Source organism: Pinus tabuliformis, chromosome Q (assembly GCF_031772625.1).
Source record: "Pinus tabuliformis cultivar Carrire ecotype Pingquan chromosome Q, CPIR1, whole genome shotgun sequence".
In the NCBI taxonomy this organism is placed as follows: domain Eukaryota; kingdom Viridiplantae; phylum Streptophyta; class Pinopsida; order Pinales; family Pinaceae; genus Pinus; species Pinus tabuliformis.
In genome coordinates this window covers 224,308,028-224,325,703 of record NC_142296.1, presented here as the reverse complement: position 1 = coordinate 224,325,703, position 17,676 = coordinate 224,308,028, and the positions used below count along the sequence as shown (strand labels likewise).

General features: G+C 40.2%; 1 protein-coding gene across 4 annotated transcripts in view; it reads left to right on the top strand.

The window, feature by feature from the left end:
- LOC149219004 (28 kDa ribonucleoprotein, chloroplastic-like) overlaps positions 1–17,676 on the top strand; it is a 56,756-nt gene that overhangs the window by 17,796 nt on the left and 21,284 nt on the right. The gene's annotated exons all lie outside the window — the stretch shown is intronic.

The following is a 17,676-nucleotide window of genomic DNA, read 5'->3' as shown; positions in this document are numbered from 1 at the left end:
AGAATTTTTGGATGTCCTGTCTATTTTCATGTGCCGAAAGAAAAGAGAAGTAAGCTGGATGCTACTGGGAAGAAATGAATGTTTGTGGGCTACAGTGAGACTTCTAAGGCATATAGAGTCTATGTACCTGGTCAAAGGGAAGTAGAGATAAGCCATGATGTCACTTTTGACGAAGATGCTTCCCTGAAGAAAGTAGTAGATCTTCCTAGATCTGAAGAAAACCATGAAGAAAGACCTGGAAATCTGGAAGAACCCCAGGATGAGACTATGCCTGATGTTGAAGGGTCAATGGACCCTATTGATCCTTCCCCTTCTCTAGGAAAGAGGCCATCATGGCTCAGGGACACCCTCAAAGATGCTGAGGGTCATGCTGCCCCAAGGGGAACATTCCGAGAAAGCAAGAAGCCGTGTAGATACCAAGGGTATCTAGCTGCCATGAGTACTATTATACAATCTGAACCTGGATCTTTTGAGGAAGCCATCAAGCATCAAGTCTGGAAGGATGCTATGCATGAAGAATATGAGGCTATTATGAAGAATGATGTCTGGGATGTGGTCCCGAAACCGAAGGACAAATCTGTTGTCACCGCTAAATGGCTCTACAAGATTAAACATGGATCTGATGGGAGCGCTGAAAAGTTTAAGGCAAGATTTGTTGCCCATGGTTTCTCTCAAAAGGAAGGAATTGACTATGACGATATATTTGCACCTGTGGCTCGATATACCACCATCCGATCCATCATAGCCCTTGCTGCTACACAAGGATGGAGTCTTCATCAGATGGATGTCAAGACCGCTTTTCTGCATGGTGCAATAAAGGAAGAGGTGTATGTAGAACAACCTCTGGGATTTGAAGTTCAAGATCGAGACACTTATGTCTGTAGGTTGAAGAAAGCCCTCTATGGGTTAAAGCAAGCACCCAGAGCTTGGTATGAGAGGATGGATAGTTACTTGATGAAGCTGGGCTTCACTCGAAGCAATGCTGATCCAAACCTTTACTTTAAGGTTGAGGAAGGAAAGCCTCTCATTCTAGTGCTGTATGTGGATGACCTCTTCCTGACAGGTGATGACCCTCTCATTCATCAATGTAAGAGGGAGCTTGCTGCTGAGTTCGAGATGAAAGACCTAGGACTGATGCACTATTTCCTAGGCCTGGAGGTCTGGCAGAGACCTGGAGAGATTTTCCTTTCTCAAGGAAAGTATATTGTGAAGCTTTTGAAAAGATTTGGGATGGTGGACTGTAAGTCCGTGTCGACACCAATGGAACTCAACTTTAAGAAGTTGAGTGGCAGCGCTGCAGGGCCTATCTTGGCCAATCCTACTGAGTATCGTCAACTCATAGGAGCTTTGATGTTCTTAGTGAACACCCGTCCGGACATATGTTTTGCAGTGAATACTTTGAGTCAACAGATGGTTGAGCCTCATCATTTTCACTGGGTTGGTGCCAAGAATCTTTTGAGATATCTTCGGGGCACGATAAACCATGGGCTGAGATACACTGTCGGGAGTGTGATACTCCGGGGATATACTGATGCCGATTGGGCTGGCAGTGTGGTGGATCATAAGAGCACATCTGGATGCTGTTTCAATCTTGGTTCTGCTTCGATCTCATGGATGAGCAGGAAGCAGAAGTCGGTGGCTTTGAGCACCGCGGAGGCCGAATACATTGCTGCTAGTATGGCCTGTTGTGAAGCAGTTTGGTTGAGGAAGCTCTTTTGTGAGCTGTTCCAACATGTGCTAGATACCACTGTAATACTCTGTGATAATCAGAGTGGGATTCGTATGACTAAGAATCCTGTGTTCCACGACCGATCCAAGCATATTGATATCAGGTACCACTTTATCCGGGATATGGTACAGCGAGGCGCCGTAAGGCTCGATCATATAGGAACTGATGAGCAGGTCGCAGATATTCTCACTAAGCCCCTGGGGAAGGTCAAGTTCCTAACCTTCCGTGAGAGTCTTGGTGTCGTGGAAAGACCCTATGATGTGGGTCCTGTTGGACGATGAGCTCTGGGAGCTCTGGGGGGCTTTGGGGATAGCTTCTCGGAGCTATAAGCACTCATAATGCTTCTGCCCCACCCTTGTGATTATTGAGCTGGTTCGCCACTCATTTAATCTGTGCCCCGTATGCATCCTACCCATTGAGTTCAGGGCTCATGGGAAGTACCTCTCATTTGGCCAATGAGGTGTGGAAAAGCTAGAGACTATTAGCAAAGACTGATGGACGCATCAGAGATTGCCGTACTCTCTATCTAGGATGGCATGGTCCAACCACTTGATCTGGGATCAAGATTTGTGAGGTCTGGGACCTCTGGATTGATTATGTCAGTCGGGGAATGATGTCTTTGTGACTGACCCACTTCTGTTCTGAAATAAAGAAGCCAGCAAAGCAAGTTTCGGCGGGATGACTCACTATGTTAATTGCACTAATAGATGGAGTTCTCCCTAGTTGAGAGGGAGTGTTAAAATTGGACAACTAGGTCCAAACTCCATGTTCTGATGCTCAGATTAAGAGGCTAATATTTTTGTTGGATTCCTCTTTCTGAGAGGTGTAAAATCCATATAAAAATAGTCTTAATCCGATGAGCAGAACTTATATTTTGAATTTATTATTCTTAATAAATTATATGTGCAAGGTCAGCCAGTTTTGTAATGTAGGCTCACATGCCCAACAGATGTGTCACACACCCTCATTGATGGATATATATACAGGAAAAGTTGGAGAGAATTTGAACACAACACAACTCACATCTTCCTCTCTCATCCTAAAAGTACGAGCTACCTGGAGGACGAATTTCAGCCACACGTGGGAAGGACGAAGAGGGTTTCTGCTGCTAGGGTTTCGCAGAAGTTTCAGGACAGCGTTGACTTTTGTAGAACTGACTTGGGTTGACTCATCTATTGGTTGGAGGGTTGTTGTGACACATGCTGGGCTGGCTGACCAAAGGAGACTTTGCTGGTTGAAGCATCCTGTTGACCGCCGAAACGAACACATACATTTTTCTTGTTTCTGATTTGTCTTCTGTAAGATCTGCTTATATGTTCTATCTGCATTTTGCTTATCTACTTGTATGATTGCTGTGAGAAAAGTGAAATTGCTCTTAGCATAGAACATCTACAAAACTTTACATTTTCATTATGGGTTGGGCAACTTAATTGGGGCCCAAGTCCACCAGAGGATCATACTGACACCCACAGGTGCTGCGTTGAGAGCCATGGGTCCCCGGACACTCATAAAGCATCATTTACATTCATGGGCATTTTCAGCATCCACAGTGCTTGCACCTTGCCCAAAGTGTACACCCAAGGCGACAATGATATCCTAGCAACTTGATTTTAGATCATACGGCAAGTGAGATTAATGAGCACAACCAATTAGATTATTGAGATATATTAGTGATGGACCACTGCCTTAGAATTGAAAAATACTTTCACAACAAAGATTGATATGTCAAGTTACTGGATAGACAAACGTTGCGAGGATGATATGCAAGATTTATCCTAGATGAAATGCAAGATCTACTCTAAATGTGAGATGCAAGATCTTGGTTACTTTTAGTTACATGCCTAATCTGAATGAGAGCCTTCTCCTCAATTACTTTGAAGCTAGCCACAAACAAGGCTGTAGAGAGAAGTGTTGGGGAAGGAGGCTACGGTCTCATTAACGATACCTCCCCAGGACCTCTAACCACCCAAGTGCCTCCGTTCCTACAAGGGATTACCCACAAGAGAATTGCAAGGTCATCTGTGTTAACCGTGAATGGGGTTTTAACTTTTCAAATTGAATGAAGAAGGTGGCCCTAACTTTCTATCAACCAAGATTATGCTTGGAGATAAATTTTAATTATGCAATTCTACTCTAGGATGAGAATGCAAGAGATGAGCCAATTAGAGATGCTTTAATGAGATAACAATGAAAAATGATCCAATGACAATAAGATAAGATCACTTATAACCAGTGTGTCAAATATCACTTTGTCAATCAAGATCCAAATAGAGAAGCACCTTTATGAAACAATTATGGCTATGATAGCAAGATCTATTTATCACTTATGTGTGCTTATTAGAGTTTCTCTTTCACTTGTTAGATTACCAAGTTAGAGTAAGAGAAAATTACAAGATTGCAAGAGCACAACTACAAGTAATTTAATGAGATTGCTAATAGTGAGATTAATTAATGAAATGTAACAAAAGAGATTCAACCATGCAATGCGATTTGTAAAAGAGAAATACTTATGCAGATGAGATACAACTAGAGTCTAACCATGCACAATGAGAGAGAAGAAAGGTTAGTAACCAAACAAGGCTATCCTTGACAAGACAAGAGAGAAGCCAATGCCAATATTCAGTGTTTACCAAATACCTCAAATATGCTACTGTTAACAAAAGATTACACTGTTGTAGCTTATTTAACAATATGCAATAGTCCACTTAGATATCAATGCAAATATAGAAGAGCCAATGCACAATAGCAACCTAGATCTTAAAAGCACTTGTGCTAGATTATAAAAGTGTTACGACAACCTCAAATTAGACCTTTGCAATGATGCAATCAGCCAATCAGTCATCAATAAGCAAGATTAGTCACCAAGAATGCATTGAAACAAAAGCCAAAACACTTCAAATGATTCTTATGATTAGTATGTGTTGTTCTTAGGTGTTTTTAGGCTTTTGTGCTATGTGTTTCTCTTGTGATTAAGGTTTGCAATAAATGATTCAGTTTTGAAGCATATGGCAGTGAGCAAATATGTCAAAATGAGAAGGAGCTTTAAGGTCTTATAGGCTTGCGGCCAAGTCTCAAGAGATGATGTGCCAAGATGCAGCCCCAAATTGTAATGTTTGGCCTAGAAACAAGTGTCAAAACCCTTTCAATCCTTCACACTACTCCTGTAATCACAAAGGGTTAACAAAATAACCAAAATGCCACCATGAGATACCTTGAAAAGGCAACGAATAGGGCTAGAAAGGCCTGCGACTAGGCAAGAGAGGCAAGATTTGTGCTTGAAAGTGACCTATAGCCCAACAAAACCCTTACTCAGGCCTGCAACACAAATATTAGCCACAAATTTTCAATGTAAATCAATCTCAAGCCTGCAAACACAAGGAGATTAGTCAAAAAATTGATTGAGAAGCACTTGATCTGCCTCCAAATGACTGCAGCTAGGGTCTATTGACCCTTTAGGTCTGCGACCAAGTTAGATATGCTTCAAGACCCATGCAGCTAAGGCTTAGAGGCCTCTTTAGCCCCGTGGCTAGGGTTTTTAGGGTCTTTAAGGCCTGCTGTCAAGGTTCCAAGGCCCCAAACCCTAGCGACTACCTTGAGTAGGCTTGAAATTCAAACTTTGAGCCTTTAATCCCTTGTCAGTGAACTTGAAACAAGCAATCCGAATTAGTTTGAGTCACAAAAAATTATATGCAAACCCTCAAAAGATAAATTTTTGGATTTTGTTTTGATTTGCAATGGATACTAGCCCTCTAAGGGCTTACGACCTCCAAATATGGTTAAGCGTTGATGATCTAGAGGCTTGTAGTGATGGATCTAGGCTCCCTAGGGCTAGATCAAGGCCTAAAATCAAATTTATAAAATTCAAATTTGAAAAAATAAATCCCTCTAATTATTTACACAATAAAATGCAAAGGTTTGTGAAATAATTTACAAAGCTATTTACAATATTCACAAGTGGAAATTACAAGCTCTAAATAAGCAGATTTACTTTATTGCTCAATTCAATTTTGGAAAATAATTTTTAATATAGTGCCATGGCCAAGTTACTGCATACAAATCGTTAGATAAGCCTTTGGAAATTTAACACGATGGGCTTTTAAACCTCTTGTCTTGGGAGTTGGTTGGTCCAACCGAAGACTTCCCCTCACGCCCAAGATCTGAATATCAAATAATCTCTACACACTTGAAATGAAATTATTAGATCATAAGGGGCCAAATACACGTTAAAACCCTCAAGATCTAGAGATACCTACTAGATCGAGTGAGCTAGAACGCTTTTCTAGACCCAATACCTAACGCAAGATACCTGTGCAAATAGATAATCCAACTGTTGGCAAATGAAATAATAATTCAGAAATTATATTCAGTAGAGGATTAAAATGTAGAAAATCCTTGAAACCTTGCAACTACTAATGAGAGCAAACTGATCACAAAAGACACAAGGTTTCTATACCAAAAATTTGTGGAAAGAAAACAATGAATTGAAACACAATCACACATAGAACACAAAATATATTGTTGAAAAATGTAACTAGGTTCGGTCTTCATAATGAAATGTGTAATTTTGATTTTATGTAATTGATGTAAAGAAGAAAAGTAAAATTATTATTGTAATTCTTGTCTCATGGGTTTCATGAGCAAGGAATTTTATCTTTAGTAATGGCTCCCATTCTGAGCACTTGGGATTGGTCATAAAGTCAAATTGAGTCAATGTCATGTATGAAGGACCCTTCTTGTGCATGTTACATTTTTGTATGAATCATTCAATGTATAAGAAGGCCCTCCAAGACCAAGCAAAGACACCTCCTACATGTTAGCTCCAAGAAGAATAATAATATCTCTCAAATAGACATGTCGGCTTACCCACTCTCAAGTCGGCTTATTATGGAGCCTCCAACAACTATAAATAGGGCAGCTTGACCTCATTTTAGAGGCAGATTTTCGGTGAAGATAGAGTCTGAAATAGGAAGTGCGAAGGTCACTTGGAAGAAGCCTAATCATCAACGAAGAGAGAAGGAAGAAGAGCAAAGTTTTTGAGAGTGTTTTGGGACTGTTTTTGGGCTGATATTCACTACACGTGCGAAGGAGAAGACTATTATTGCTGCATAAAAGGCTGAAGTTTGTCTTGCTGTTCTAGAAGCCGATTCAAGAAGGATATAAGTCAGTTCATCTTGCCGAGTTGGAGGAGAAGATCATTTTGTCCAAGCGAAGAGGATTGACGGTTCAATTCACCATATATCTCTCTTGTTGGAAAATGTAACTAGGTTCGGTCTTTATTAATGTATTTGAGTCATCATGAAATGTACTTGTCAAAAGAATAAAGAAAATAATTTTTATTATTGTAACAATGACTTATTAAAGCATGGGTTTCATACTTGGGTCATCATTATATTAGTCAAAGTCTCCATTGTGGACTCCTAGGATTAATATTGAGTTTATAGAGTCATTGTATATTCAAAGAGACCCTTCCTGGGCTTTTGAATCATGTAAATATTTAGTATTGAGTCAAATATAATTTATGTATCCTCCACACCAAGTCGGCCTAAGGACATCAATTCGACTTCCCTTGAAGCCTATAAATAGAAGCAAGTCGAATTCATTTGGAGCATCTCATCTCAAGCTAGTTCGATATCTCTAAGGAAGCTGGAGAAGTGTGAAGTGGGTCTAAGGAAGCTAAAGGAAGTGCGAGTTGGGTGGAGTCTAAGGAGAAGAATAAAATCGAACTTTTGGTGCCTCTCTCTCTCTGTTTTGTGCCCTAGTTTGGAAGATCGAAGTCTTCCAGGTTTCGCTAATGCTGGAAGTTGCCTGATGTCGGAAGCTGCTACATAGTCGAAGTTGCTGGAAAAGAGGTTGAAGATTTGGGAGGCTGACTTGGTGTGGAGGGAAGATTTGGTCTTTGTCTAGGGTGAAGAGTCTCAAAGAATACTATTTTAAGGAAGAGAATTTTGATGACAAGCCCACTAAACTAGCTCATAATCAAAAGAATAAGCCTCTAAAGAGGTCTAATGATCAATAATACATGTTGTTGGGCCCTAGAAGAGGCCTAATGAAGTCCATAGGTGCCAAAATGTGAAATAGGACTCCCAAAAGTAGTGGACAAGGGGTTGGCCCCTTGTTCTCCAAATAGTAAACCTGTGGTGCTCTCCATGGCGTGGGGGGCACACAAGTGTCCTCATGGGTCTCCAAATAGATCAAATATGCTTGTAGACCATCTGCAAGGGCTCGGATGATGGTGTAACTGATGCCACATCATCGTACAGGGCTTGGGTCATCGACCAAGTGTATGATAAAACTGTGGGGCCGGATGGGCATGGTGAACCAGGTGCATCTTCCTCGTCCAATAGGTGAATCTCGAGCAATATCTGAATATCTCTGGGGATCCATGGAATGCTGTCTACTGCTGTGGAGGCCCATGGCTCTCTACACATACCCTACATATGCCAAGTAGCCCTCTGGAGGGTTAGGACCCCATATAGGGAGACCAAACCCAAAATGGAGACCATCTGCAACCTTGCATAAGATCCAATGCCTCCCCATACCTTCCAGCATATCAAGTCATTAAAGTAGTCAAGTAAAAAAATTACAAATGATGGAAAACAATTGGGCACTTCATAATGGCACACTCTTCCATAATGGGCTTTGGGATGTGCTAATGTGGCTTTGGGATGTGATAATGTCTCTAAGCCCCAAAGGAGGTTAACCAATCATCCTATTAGGTGGTTTCCGCTTCCAAAGGGAGTGATATGTCCATGGTACATCCTTCAAATGGTGGCAGCATGTGATACAATGATGGAACAGAGTAAAGGATGAAGGGGAACAACTTGTTGAAGAATCTAGGGCAATTAGAGTTAATGAGATTCTTCTAGTCATGATAACTATTTGTGAGGTGTTTTCAACTTTTTCTTATTATTCCAATCTTTACTTATTATTATTATAGTGTGTCTTCTTTAGTTCATCAAATAGCTACCAAAACAAAGAGACAAGAACACAAGATGTTGGCTTTCTGCCAGGGCCAAAACCTCTCACTCTTTGAGAGGAAACCACACAAAAATTCTTCTTATAGAGATTCCAATTGACAAATACCGAGTCCATGACCCTTGACCTGCTAGGCCACTCCAAGACCAAGACACCAATCCTCTTCTTACTGTTGAGATCATCATCATTATTACTATTTCACCGAGATCGTCATCATAGTACCACATTGGTCCTTAGTTGCACCATTGCCTACTTCATCATCATGTCAACGAGGTCTTTCTACTTGGATGTGAGTTGCACTGAGGACTTGATCATGACCTTGTCTTCATTAAGAACGAGACCATGATTGCTACCTCACTGAGATCTTGACTGTGTCTAAAATGTTGAGAATGTATAACTGTGAAGTCACCATCATGTCGAGATTGTCACTGTCTAGAATGTCAAGAATGTATGTGCTATAGTGGGATCCGAGTTCATTAAGATCAATAGTGAGGAGGAGATTGTGATTTATGGAGACTGTAATTACCTTGCACTAAGATTTGTGCCGAGGAGGAGAACCTGTAGTTACTTGCTGTCATTATCACTGAGATCACAGAGATGTCCGAGATCCTGTACCCCTCCGAAGTTCTGTACCTCTGTCCTCATCCGAAGTTGCAGAGAAGTTCGAGTTTTTGTGTTTCCTGTGGTGACCCCAGTGTGGTATTTATAGTTGTTTGACGTCCATAATTAGCTGACATGTCAGAGTGAACCGATGTGTCTCTATTTGCAAGCCGACATGACTTCTTTAGCTTATTTAATTCATTTGTAGGCCGACATGACTGTGTTTTACATCGTTTTGCTTGCTGCATTCTTCAAGAGGATTGTGCTTGTCTTGGAGGGTTGATCTAGACTCTAGGTTGACTCATATACATTACATATATGCTCAAGAAGAGCTCCTTGACTCTTTGACTTTCCTATAGGACTTCAACATGTGTTGGACCTATGTAATGAGCAAGAAACTCATTTTATAATTTTACAAAAGTACAAAGATCAAAATTACTTTTATGAAGACTAAACCTACTTATACTTTCTTCAACACTCCCTCTTAACTAGGGAGGTATTCATAATGGTACTTGATCATTCTCATTCTGAAGAATTTCTCATAAGAAGAATCGAATTAGTAATCCCATCTATATAGCATCATATCAACTAGCATTGTCACAGTGCAAGGCCTTGAATAACAACTCCATCTCTCCACGAGATCATGAGCTCCAATGCTGGCGAGACCAATGACTATAGACACCTTCATCATTGTCTCTCAAGATACATACCCACCCGGGTGTTCACTGGGTATGGCCTTCTAGGACTATTCTTATCTTGGGTTCTCAACTCTCAAAGAATATTGGTCCTCTTGCCTACTCTTATCTTGGATGCCCTACACATCCTCAAAGAGCATCAGATGCTAGATGATTACTCAATCCTCCATTCTTTCTTCCAAAGTGAAGCTAAAAATGCTGTGTCTATCTCTCCCTCTCAACTAGGGAAGATATGCCCATTTCGGTAAAGGAATGTACCCAAGTTCCCTCTGACCAGGAACTTGACCAAGCTCCCTCTCAATTAGGGACTTTTCAGATCTCCCTCTTGACTAGGGACTCTCCTTTTTCATCAACAACTTCTTCTTCGTGGGTCCTTCAGCTGCTTGATCAATTTCTTTCCTTGATGTCATGAAATTCAGTTGAGCTTCTTCCTTGTAGGGCATTAGCCATCCATCACTTTCCTTCTTGGTTTGTCATGTCATTCCTTTCTTCATGGAAAGTGGCCTTCTTGATACATATATGGAACCTTTTTCATATGGCTACTTCTTCCTCATCATGTTTCTTTCAGGAATTTCCATCCACCACATGAATGCTAGTTGTACTTGTACTTACAACTCTTGTTGCCAGTAGCCCTACATGAACTCATCCAGATATTATTCAAGAAATCAAAACATAACATTAAATCAAATTGTACCTTTCGAGATGGCTCTTCATCATGACATCTGTAGCTATCAACATCCTACATACATGTTGACACATCTCCCAAAGATATCCATTGTCAAGGGTCTCCATCTTTTTCAGACTTTCATCAGAGTCTTCATATCTTTTCAGGAGATTTCCTAGTCAAATCTTCTTGGTCTTTTGGATGTTGATTGCCTTCATCATGGTTGCATATCTCACAATCTCTTCCTTCCTCACACATTCCATTCACAGGAGCTTTCAATCAGAGTTTCTTAATTGTAGTCAACCACCTCATACTTCATATGAGGACATATTATGTTGATTTCATCTAGTGTGACTTCTACCTTCCTGCGTCCTTTTAAAGGAGGAGATTCTTTTTCTCTTGATCATGCTTCTTAAGATAGAAGTAATGATCCATGTTACTTGCAACCATATGTCATGACATTTTAATATTAAACACAAACATACATACCTTTTTTTACCTTTAGGCTTCTTTCAACAACTTTCTTGATTGAAAAGATCTTCAATCCCTTGATCTGCTTCATTTCTCTTGTCATCATACCATCATCTCATGAATTCCATAAGTTGGATTTCCTGATGAAACACTTGCTTCCTCTCTAGATTAGTGAACCCTCCGTTGAGGTTTCCATCAGAGAATATTAAGGATCTTGCATATCCCCATCTGGCAGATGTTTCCTTTTTGACTTTATGTATGATGAGCCTTGTCCTGGATGACTTCTTCCTTTCCTTTAATGTCTAATGGGGTTCCCAAGAGCTATAGCCTTCATATTTGATTGTCATGGATTTTGTCCTTCATGATTCCCATGGTGATGTCACGAGCTCTTGTTTCTAATGCTTCCATGATGCCACGATACATCTTATTATCATGGTCATATCTGTAACAAAAGATTTAGGAGCTTATGATAGGATCCTTTTGTGAGGGATATCATTTCAATCATAATAGAGATTTGTTACTCTCTCTTTCCTTGGCCCTTTTTCTTCGGCTTCCTCCATCTATCCGGTGATATGAGCTTCCATAATCTTTCCATAATCTTAGCTATACTATTCTGTCTTGTTTGAGGACCAAACTTTTCTTTCCTTTCTGCACATGTTTGAGTCCTTTATCCTTCAATACTTTTGTCATCAACTTGTCTTTCTCTATCTAGCATAGAGACCACAAATTGTTGAATGAGGCAACCTTCTTGTTCATGGACATTTGTTACCTTGCCTATCAGTTAGAACAATGGTGATTATCTTCATCTCCCAATTAAGATCTTATGAAGATATTCCTTCATTATTTGATACCTTCAATCAGGTCTAAGTGATATGACCTTCTTCATTGTATTTCAGAGAGTATATCTTCTAGCATTTCATATCTCTCTTTTATGTCACCTCTCCTGCTACATAGGGATGAGAGGACCTAGGACTGATTTCATATGACTTCTCTTCCGGGGACTATATCTATCCTCCTTTCTTATGCAAGGAATCTTGATGAGCCAACCGATTTATAGATCTCTTTGCAAACATGAAGTCATTTAACCGAACATGGTTATAGAATGAAAAGATACTTGACATGTGAAGATGAAATCTTCACCTTAATTGCTTTGATGATGGTTGAAGAAGATATATTAGAGCTTCTTCTTGGATGATCTTCTTTCAAATGAGAGAGCCTTTCAATAGAAAAGGTTGCTCCTTTTGATGAGGATGATTCGCTGCTTCCTCGAATGATCTTCTTCTAGGGCAAGGAGATGATCTTTTGAAGATGTCCATGTCTTATTGCCTTCAATATGCTTTGCCTTCTTTTGTAGTGTAGATCAGAATTGCTTCTAGGGTCATGAAATTCAGAAATGAGAACATGTGTTCCCTCATAGCAGTTCACACCCTTCAAAACTTCTGTTCTAGACCTGTTATCGTTTTGTTCTCTAAACGTGTTATCTGGATTCTGCACTTAATCTGCCTCATTAACAAAATGGAGTTACACCTAATGTACTTTTTCATTAGGCCTTGAGACACCTGTTATCATCGAGATCATGGTTGCAACTTTCTAGCTAAGTAATGAAGTCTGTGAGTGATATCTTTGAATTCAACATCTATGGTGAAGCTGCCCTTCTTGTCTATAAATAACAGGGCTGCAGTTACCAGCTTAAGACATGTAATTATGTGCTTGCAATTTTTTTCTATGTTTTCATTAAGTGTTGTCAGTGTAATACATTGAAATTTGAAATAAATACAAGAAGAGCACCTACAGCAGTGTGTTTATAAACTGTTTGATGAAATGTGCCACTGAAAACTCAGTTGCACATCATCTATGCAATAAATTGGTAATGGTAACAAATTACAATTCAAATTAGTGTTGATTCTTGTTCATTTTTTTTGCATTTTTAAATTTTTACAGCAGTTTGTTCATTTTTTTTACAGGTTGAGGTAACAGTGTTCATGGCTCAATCAAAAGCAGCAGTTAGGGGGCAAAGGAAGGGCAAGAATGTCATGGGTAGAGATGCCCTTCCTCCCCCAATATCATCAAAGTCTGCTGCAAGTAATGTTGAGGGAAGAGGACTTAAAGACAATGATAGATATTAAATATCCATTGTGGAAATATGTCACAAGAGAGGATGGGCCAAACAACAAGGGAAAGGGAGGAGGCAATATGCAATGGAAATGCAACTTTTGTAACATTTCTTTCAAAAGCACATATTACCGTGTGAAATCACATTTGTTGGCTATACCTGGTTGTGGGATTGGATCTTGTAGAGCTATTACTTCACAAAAGAGAAAAGAATTGGAAAAGGAGGCCAATGTTGGTATGGAACATGTGGCACTGGCTTCAAAATCAAAAACACCCAAGGGCCAGAATGAAGACCCCCTTCCATTTTTGAGGAAAGCCACCACCAAATTTCCATTTGAGAGTTCTACTTCTACTGGGGGACAAGCATTTAAAAGAAGATCACTTGGTCCAATGGACAGGATTTTCCAAAAAGAGAGACGGGAAGAGCTTGATCTCACCATTGCCTTCTTCTTCTATCAAAACTTCATATCATTTAATGTTGCACGTTCACCTTTATTTGTTGAGATGTGCCGAGCTCTAACTCAAGGGGCTCCAGCAGGGTATGTGCCTCCTGGGTCAGAGAAGCTGAGAACCACATTGTTGACGAAGGCAAAAAAAGAGGTGCAAAAAATGCTTGAGCCTATTATGGCATCATGGCCAACATCTGGGGTTAGCATTGTTTCTGATGGATGGACAGATCCAGCACGACACCCAATCATCAACTTCATGGTGTCTTCCTTGAATGGTCCAGTTTTCCTGAAAGCAGTGGATACACTTGGCGAATACAAGGATGCACAATTTATGGGTGAGTTATTTATTAAAGTTGTTGAAGATGTAGGTGTTGAATCTTGTGTGCAAATCATTACAGATAATGCACCTGTTTGCAAGGCGGCTGGCATGATTGTGGAAGCTAAATATCCACAAGTGTTTTGGACACCTTGCATTGTCCATTCATTGAACTTAGCACTGAAATCCATTGCTTCTGATGTGCTTTGGATTGGAAGCATTATTGAGGATGCAAGACATATCCATAACTTTGTGCAAAATCATACAAATGCCCTCACTATCTACAAGGAGTACAACAATTTATCATTGTTGAAGATTGCTGATACATGGTTTGCATCTTCATTCATGATGTTGAAGAGGTTGAGGGAGGTCAAGACTGCTCTTGGGTCCATGGTTATTTCTGAGTTTTGGTCTTTTTGGAGAAAGACAGATCAGGCAGCCTCTAAAAGAGTGAAGGACACAGTACTAGATGATGCTTGGTGGGAGAGGGTAGATCTAATTATTCGGATCATGGACCCTATCATCTCTTTGCTTCGAGTTGCAGATACAGACAAACCCATCCTAGGAGAGGTTTATGAGGGATGGGATTCCATGATTGAGTCTGTGAGGAGCATTATTCTATAGAGTGAGTGCCCCCAGTATGAGACATCACCAGAGGCCTTCTGCGATACCATACATGATATTCTTGTCCGCAGATGGGACAAGAATTGTACACCTTTACATTGTTTGGCTCACTCATTGAACCCCAAATACTACAGCCATGAGTGGCTGAATGGTGGACCTTCCCGCAGATTCCCTCCTCACATGGATGGTGAAATCTCACAGGGGAGTAAAGAGGCATTGAGGCGGATTTATTAGGATAGTGCATTGCTTGCTGAGGTGGAGGATGCCTTTGCAGAGTTTTCCACTGGCACTGGTCGATTTGGAGGTTATGATGTGATTAGAGACAGGGGGGTTAAGAAGCCCTATTCTTGGTGGGCAAATCATGGGGCAACAAGCCCTCCACTTCAGCAGTTAGCCATGAGGCTCCTATCCCAGGTGACTTCATCCTCTTGTTGCGAGAGGAATTGGAGCACATACGGGAATTTGCATAATGTGAAGAAGAGCAGGCTTGAGTAGTCCAGGGCAGAGACAATGGTGTATGTGCACACCAACCTTCGTCTTATTTACAGGCAGAGGGAAGAGTGGTTGAGGGGAAAGACAAAGATGTGGGATGTCTTTCCTGATGATATGGGTCTGGATACCACTGTTGAGTTGGCATTGGCCAACATGGATCTCAGTGATCCAGTGCTTGAGCCTGTTAGATTTGATGACTTAGAGGGGTCAACCTCCATACCAGCAGATGCAGAGGCGACTATGGATACAGGGGAGGAGGAGGATGTAGAGGAGAGCAGTGGGGACCATGATGATGGGGACAATGATGCTGATTGATGCCTTGAGGCTTGTATACCTATAGTTGTTTTATATTTTCTATTTCTATTTGCCATTGGCATTGCACCAACACTACCTATGTAACAGATTTTGATTTGATGACTTAATGAGAAAACTACAGTTGTCAGTGTGTTTATCTTACTATCTTGTAGTTGTAAGTTGTCTTTCAGTTATGAATTATGAATCATGATTTAAATTTTTAATAAATTTATCATTTATGTGACCAGTACCATTGACATTTATTTGAATTTTGTATGTACTATGCATGCTAATTAGTAATAGGCATAGCTATAGATGAAGAATCAAGATCTATGTTTGAAATCAATAAATTTGTATCATTAATTAAAATTTGTGTAAGAAATATGATAATATCTAATTTTTAATATATATATATATATATATTTAAATATATATATATTTTAATAAAATAATATATAATGTGTCCTAACGTGTCCTGTTCTGGGGGGTCAGTGTGTCCCGAATCCGACACCACGAATCCCGAACCCTACGTGTCCCGAATCCCCGTGTCAGGTGATTTAGTTGTAGACTAATCCTTCAATTTTGACAAAGCCCTTCAACTTGCTTTGATGCCCTTCTTGAAGTTGATCCTTGAATGTCTCTTTTTGCTGCCCTTCTTTTGACTTCAGCACCTTAGCTCTGATACCATGTTGAAGAATCTAAATTAGAGTAAATGAGATTCTTCTAGTCATGGTAAATATTTGTGAGGTGTTTTCAACTTTTTCATCTTATTCCAATCTTTACTTATTATTATTATTATAGTGTGTCTTCTTTAGTTCATCAAATAGCTATGAAAACAAAGAGACAAGAACACAAGATGTTGGCTTTTTGCTAGGGCCAAAACCTCTCCCTCTTTGAGAGGAAACCACACAAAAATTCTTCTTATAGAGATTCCAATTGACGAATATCGAGTCCATGACCCTTGACCTGCTAGGCCACTCGAAGACCAAGACACCAATCCTCTTCTCACTGTTGAGATCATCATCATCATTACTGCTTCACTGAGATCAACATCATAGTACCACAGAGGTCCTTAGTTGCACCATTGCCTACTTCATCATCATGTCAATGAGGTCTTTCTACTTGGATGTGAGCTGCACCGAGGACTTGATCATGACCTTGTCTTCATTAAGAACGAGACCATGATTGCTACCTCACTGAGATCTTGACTGTGTCTAGAATGCTGAGAATGTATAACTGTGAAGTCACCATCATGTCAAGATTGTGATTGTCTAGAATGCCGAGAATGTATGTGCTACAGTGGGATCCGAGTTCACCTTCATTACCGAAACTATGACTGTGATTTCATCCTTCATCGAGATCAGTACCGAGGAGGAGACTGTGATTTATGGAGACTGTAATTACCTTGCACTGAGATTTGTGCCGAGGAGGAGACTGTAATTGTCTTGCATTGATATATGTGTCGAGGAGGAGAATCTGTACTTGTTGTCATTATCACCGAGATCACAAAGATGTCCGAGATCCTGTACCCATCTGAAGTTCTGTACCTCTGTCCTCATCCGAAGTTGCAGAGAAGTTCGAGTTTCTGTGTTTCCTGTGGTGACCCCAGCGGGGTATTTATAGTTGTTTGTCCTCCATAATTAGCTGACATGTTAGAGTGAACTGATGTGTCTCTATTTGCAAGACGACATGACTTCTTTAGCTTATTTTTGTAGGCCGACATGATTGTGTTTTACATCGTTTTGCTTGCTGCATTCTACAAGAGGATTGTGTTTGTCTTGGAGGGCCGATCTAGACTCTAGGTTGACTCATATACATTACATATATGTTCAAGAAGAGCTCTTTGACTCTTTGACTTTCCTATAGCACTTCAACATGTGCTGGACCTATGTAATGAGCAAGAATCTCATTTTAAAATATTACTAAAATAATATCTCTTTTCTTTTACAAGTACAAAGATCAAAATTACATTTATGAAGATCAAACCTAGTCACTTTCTTTAACACAACTTGGGTTACATGCCATGGTACAAGGGTAGCCAATAAAAAGGGAAGCCCACACTTGGGTAAATGATGTGTAGGAGGGAGGAATCATGGTACATGAGTTAACTTGGCCTTGATTTTTCCACCCTTCTTTGTATGCCTTTTGCATTTTATGATTTTCTTTGGTTCACTGCTCAGGGCTCAAGGGAATGAGAGCATGATGTATAAAGTAAAGCAATGGATACCCCCCTTTTAAGGTGGGGCAGTTCATCG